Raw genomic sequence first — 7,010 nt, 5'->3', positions numbered from 1 at the left:
TGTTTGGAAAGCTACCATGTAAATGGATAATTATACAGTCTTGACATATTTGTTTAATCAAATAATTATTTGGTGACCATATAATTGGTGTAATTGAAGGAGAGTAATTACATTTTTCAGTTTATAGCGGAGCTGGGAATTACTGATGTAATTACAATGTTACTTTTAGATTTTTTCCTTTTTGTTTTTATTTAAAATTTCTTTTCTTTTTAATTTCTATTGTTTTAATTTCTTTTTTATTCTTACGTTTACAATGTTTTTATTTATAAAATATTTTTTTGTTTTTAAATTATTTATCTTTAATTTTCTTTCTTCTCATTTCTCAATCTTTATTTTTTGTGATTTCATATGATTGCTCGTATTTCTTTTTATAGAAAAGGTTAAATATATCCTTCGTTATACTTTGAGTCCAAATATAACCCTGCCATTATACTATTATATTAAATATACCTCTCATCCGTTAAAATTGTCCCAAAAAAAAAAAAACACTCAATCTACGTGACATGACATTAGATGATGTGTATGCTCCCTCAACACTTCTAGCCTATTTTACCCCTCCTCTCTATTTATTCTTCCACCTCTAAAATTTCTTTCCCCTCCACAACCATTGCCAAGTTAATAAGTTCCCAACCCTGCTATTCCAACTTTCGGTACCACATCTCTGTCAGGAACTCAAATTTCCGTTGGAATTCCGTAGTTGTCCATGTGAAGCACAGTTAACATACTCAATTATATTTAATTTACTTAGACAGATGCCGTGACGAAATACCCTGAACTGATGACAATAGTGTTCTTCACTTGCTTCTTTGGGAGTGTTCAATGTGCAATTTTAACTCAGGTAGTAGAAAGAAATCCAACGGCATAGATGGTGAGGTCTCGGTTTGGAATGACAGCCATTGTTTTCTTAGTAAGAAATCCGAAGCTTCATTTTCTTTTCTTTTATATGAATACATTATGTATGTGACTCATCGATTATCTTAAACTGTAGGCGGTTTTGGGAAGTGTCTTTCGTTGCAACGTATTGACGCGGTGCTTGGACAAGAAAGGTCCTCTTTATGTAGCCTTGTCTTGGCAATGGTGGTAGAAGGAACGAAATTTTAGAGGTGCAAGAATAAATAGAGGGGAGGGATAAAATGGGTTAGCTGTGTTGAATTAGATAAAATGGGTTAGGAGTGTTGAAATGACATATCACGTGACATACACCTCATCTAATGTCAGTGTCTCATAGGATTGGATGTCCTTTTTGGATAACTTTAACGGATGATTAGTATATTTGATCCAATCATATAATGACCGAGGTATATTTGAACCTAAAGTATAACGGGGTATATGTAGCCCTTTTTCAATAGTACAGGGTACATTTGGCCCTTTTCCGTTCTTTTTATCTATTTGTATTTATTTTCTCCGTTTAGCGTAACTTTATTATTATTCTAGTTTTTGAAATTACACCTACTAATATTAGAAAGAATGAGTCATTAGCAAATTTGGCATATAATGAGTGATGTCATTTATATAATGAGTGATGTCATTTAAGTATAATTCATTGTTGAGGTTATAGACTTATGTTTTCTTTTTATATTGGATTATATTTACTTAAGTTATGTTATGGTGAAATTTGACATAATAGTATTGTGCCAACTTTTTTTTTGAATTTTGTAGGTCATATTTTCGGTTTCAATTTAAATTTATTTGCTTTAGGAGTGTTGACATATTATTCCACATAAAAATCTCTCTGTACAATTTTTTTTTAAGCAAAACAATCAGCCTGAAGCTGTTGGATTTTATTAAAAATAATCAAAGATATTTACAGAACAAAATGAAAGAAAGCTGAAAAAAGCTATATACTACTCTATCCTAGGAAGTCAAAAGAAAGTCTAAGCCTTGTTTGAACAACCAAGTGTAACAATGAAGAGACTGCACACAAGAACACTCCTTCTTTGGATTGATACCATTATCAGTCACCTCAAGCTCTCACCAGGTGCTATGGTATCTAATCTCACTGAAAATCTTTCAAGAAGAGGTGTGGTAAGAAGCTCCTCATAGTTGCTGTCCTTTGCTGTCCAATATCCCTGATCAATCTTACACATGAAGTTATGTTGAATGTTTGTAACTGGATTAGGTAACTAAAGAGATCCTGTTAGTAGGATGAACATTTCTGTTAATACCACACACTAACAAGGATAACCTTAGTCATCCAACCAGGACTACAACAATCAGATCAAGCTATTATCATGAACCTTTACTTCCTTGTGAAACTAAATCATGTGTCATCACTTGTTGGCATGTATAAGAGACCAGATGTATATGAGATTCAGTCTGGTTCTCTATTTCTGTAAATCTTGCTTCTGAAGTTAGGCAACATCATCTTATCACTATTGAGAATCTTCTTTGCACTGCCGGCAATTCGAAAATGAATGAAATTGAATCGTATTCGCAAAATCAAAAACCAAGTTAGTTAAAAAATCTGCAAGTGCATTGCCTTCCCTAAGGATATGAGCAACGCACTTGTCCCTTGTTCCTCCAAAACTTGATCTTACTAACTTCCATACCGATCTTCCATGGAATCTCCCATACTCCTTGAATGATGTTTATCATGGACGGAGAATCCGATTCAATCATTACGTACCGATCATTTTTAATGCGAACTCAATTCCATCCAATATAGCCACAGATTCTGTGATATTTGTTGTATCGCTATTCTTCTTGCCCCAAAGATATATCGTTTCCAACATCATCTCTAATGCAGAAAGCAAATTGAACTCAAACCTAGATTACCCTTAGAGGCCCCATTTGTATTGCACTTGAACCACCAAAGATCGTGAAACTTCCATTGCACCATCTTATATCCTATTCTCGGGCCCGTAATCCTCCAAATATTTCACAATGCGAGGCCAATCATATGGAATATTTCTCCCAAGGATATAATGTCTTCACCAAATTGTTGTAGATTGTAGTTGATCCCATTTAGCACCTTTATTTTATTCATCTTACCCCCATGCATGATAGTATTTCTTCTCTTCCATAATTGCCGCATATGAATGTTGGTGCGGCATAAATCCGACTTGAGTTTTGTAGGACCTTGCATATACCACCATTGCACTATTGTCGATGAATTTGAATCCTTGGAACAATTATCCCAAGACATTGTAATATTGCCATATTTCTGCTGCAAATTCGCCTGTTAAGAATAGATGTTGAACTGTCTCCTCCTGATGAGGGTTCAGACAACATCTACATCTAGATACAATACTAATATTCATTCTCTTTAGTATATCATCCACTGGTAATTTGAACTTCCACTATCTCCAAAGGAAGAATGATATTTTGAATGGAACTCCTTTGAACCACAATTTTGGAAAGTGAGCTGATGTTTGAGCCTTTTTCTTGATCAAATTCCAAGCACTCCCTACAGTGAAATCTCCTGTAGTACTAGCCATCCACCAGGCTTTATCTTTCTCCTCTGAATGCTCCACTATACTCAACTCTTGTAGGATATGATCACACACATTACTTGGCAGCTTGTTATGCAATTTCTGTACATCCCAGCCTTCTGCATTCATAAAGTATGATACTTCTTCAATGCTGGTGTCAATCTGAAAATCTGGAGGTATTGCTTGTTTGAGTGAACCAAGTTTAGTCCAATTATCTTCCCATACATCACATTCTCCATTTCTAGGTTCCCACCATATCTGTTGATCCACCTGATCCCTTGCTTCTAGCATTCTTTTCCACACTTGTGATCCACCTTTCCACTGCACTTCTGTAGGCTTCATCTTCTTGCAATATTTATTCCACATGAAGGCTGACCATAATGTATTTGATGTTCTAAATCTCCACCATAATTTGGCAAAAAGGGCCTTAGACACATCATCTATAGAGATCTGAATCCTAGTCCTCCTTCTTCTTTTGGTAAACAAACCTTGTCCCAAGAGGACCAATGCCTGCTTTTACCTTCTTCTTTAGTACTCCAGTAAAACCTTGCAAAGATTTTATGAAGCTCATTAATTGTATATTTTGTGGGAACAACAGCTGAAAGCATGTATATTGGAATACTCTGAAGCACACTATTGATAAGAACTGCTTTTCCACCAAAAGAGAGCAATTTTCCTTTCCAATTTTGCAGCTTGTTTTTCACCTTCTTGATAAGGTCATTATAATATACCCTTTTCCTCCTTGCATGAAATATAGGGCATCCCAAGTACTTTAATGGAAATTGATCCCTTTTAAAGCCTGTAATCTGCTCCACCTGTTAAGACAAAGGCACCAGAAATCTTGTGATACATATAAAAGGCACTCTTGTCTTTATTGATCAACTGACCTGAAATTGCCTCATAATCTTGCAGGATCTTCATAATTCTCTTCAATGACTCCCCTTCCGTGTGTGCAAATATTATAGTATCATCTCGCATAAGCCGATGATTGATATTTTGACTCCATTTAGGCATGCCATAGCCCACATACTCAACATTGTCAAATTCTGCATTTAGAGCTCTTGATAACACCTCTGCTGATAAGATGAACAGTGCAGGTGAAAGTGGATCACCTTGTTTGACACCCCTGGTTGAATGGAAAAATCCTTTGGCCTGACCATTGAAAAGGATGGAATACCGCTATTTGCAATCGACCTCCAAATCATGTCAATGAATTGACTAGCAAATCCCATTCTGCTAGGGTACCTTTATCAAATATGACCAAGATACTCTATCATAGGCCTTTGCCATGTCCAATTTGATCACTACATTTGCTGGTTTGCCCCTTTTTCTGATGTCTGTCACTATTTCTTGTGCCAATAGCACATTCTCAATAATGCTTCTCCCTTGTACAAAACCTGCTTGATTAATAGATATCAACTCTGGTAGCACAGCTTCCAATCTATCATGAACCACTCTTGACATCACTTTGTTGATAAAATTACTTAAACTTATAGGCCTTAAGTCTGAGTAACTTTGAACCAACTCCTTCTTTGGTAGTAGAACAAGATTTGTATGAGTGACTACTTCAGGAAGAGTATGACCCTGAAAGAAAGCCACCACCATCTTGTATACATCCATGCTAATAATATCCCAACAGGTTTGATAGAAAATTCCAGGAAAACCATCAGGTCCACTAGCACTTGATCCACTAAGGTTGAAAACAACTTTTTTGACTTCATCAACACTAGGCATTTGACACAGTAGATCATTTCTATTTTGATCAATCAAAACAGGAATGTGTGACAACAAATTTTCATCTCTAATTAACTCTTCTTGTGAAAATTGTTGAGTATAAAAGTGCACAAAATTTCATCTGCCATTTGGTCATCATCCTCAATCCATGAACCATCTGAATTTTGAATTCTTTTGATCTGCAGTTTCTTCCTTCTTCCCTTTACTAGATTATGGAAAAATCTAGTATTTTTGTCTCCATCTACAAACCAATCCAGGCCTGATTTTTGTCTCCATTTTTCTTCATAATGCAAGTATCTTTTAGTCTCGGCTGAGCTTTCTGCAAAACCATTCTATTTACTTAGCTTGGATTTTCTTCAAACAACTCTTCCTTTAATCTCACTATTTCCTCCCTTATTACCAGCTGCTTGAATATATCACCAAACACTTCCCTGCTCCATTTGGATAACACCCCTTTCAACTTTTTCATCATGCTTTTGAAGTTTATGAAAGGATCCTCATGCTCCCAAGTGGACCAATTCAGCCTAACTGTATCCATGAAAGATGCATGTTCTATCCAAAATGATAGAAATTTAAAAGGTTTGACCTGAGTCTGATGATTATCACCATAAGTACACAGAAGTGGAGCATGATCTGATCCAGTTCTTGCAAGATGTTCCACTTCAATATTTCCAAAGTTGTCAAGAAGAAGAGAATTCACCAACATCCTATCCAATCTCTCAAAAATACATGCTTCATCTGCTCTTCCATTCCACCAAGTGAAGGGACTTCCCTTAAAGTTTACCTTTTCAAGATCACAGGAGTTTATGCAAAAAGAAAAGTCTTCTATATCCTGAGGTTGAATAGGATTACCCCCTATCTTTTCTTCATCATTCAGAACTACATTGAAGTTTCCTCCTATTAACCAGGAACAAGTTAAGGTATTGGAAAGATGATAAATATCCTCCCACAACTCTAGCCTTTCAGAAGCACTACATTTAGTATATACTAAAGTAGTAATAAGATGCTGATTCAAATCTTGTAAAAACAGCTTCAAAGTAAGCTGCTGGGGGGAATCCATCAGAACTTCTACTTCTATATTATCAGCCACAAAGTACCAGATTTTACCATTATAGTTGGCATTAGCTAAGCACATGCCCAACCTTCTCCTATAATGGTTTATTGTCCTGATATGTTGAAATGGTTCCATGAGAGCAATCAAAAAGAATTTGTGATGTCTATTTAACATTTGTAACCTATGAAAGGCTTTTGTGTCTTCACTGACCTAATGTTCCAAATGAATGATTTTAACATCATTTAACATTAGATTTAGTAGCATTCCTCTTTGGTACCACCCTGAGTGGAATTTGCTTGTCAATAGCATTCATCTTGCCTTTCTTCTGACCCTTATTGTTAGACTTGCTATTAGGAGATATATCAGTCTGTTTAAGAATATTTTCCTTATTCTACTTAATATTATCAGTCTGTTTAAGAATATTTTCCTTATTCTGCTTAATATTCTCCTCCTTGTCTTCTTTATGGAGATCTCTGACATTCTCCTCTATTTCCAACACATCAATATTATGAGAGATCAGGTCATGTAGCTCTTTGATTGGGGAGGGCTTTCTACAAAGTGTCACCTGTTGATTCTCAGTATGTGAAATCACCATTGCCTTTTCTGAGGAAGGATGATCTGGTGGATCTGCATCTTGCTCCACATCCATCTGCTCCTTCATCTTGTCACTTGTGGCACCTACAGCTGTTGCCTCTATTAATTGCACATTTTCCTGCACTTTTCCTTCTCTTTGCAAAGGATTATGAATTATCACTGAGGGAGAACCCTCTGTAGCCTCTTTTACTCCATCT

This window comes from Lycium ferocissimum, unplaced genomic scaffold (genome assembly GCF_029784015.1).
Source record: "Lycium ferocissimum isolate CSIRO_LF1 unplaced genomic scaffold, AGI_CSIRO_Lferr_CH_V1 ctg1532, whole genome shotgun sequence".
Taxonomy (NCBI): domain Eukaryota; kingdom Viridiplantae; phylum Streptophyta; class Magnoliopsida; order Solanales; family Solanaceae; genus Lycium; species Lycium ferocissimum.
The sequence above is the reverse complement of the archived record's forward strand: the minus strand, read 5'-3'. Positions refer to the sequence as shown.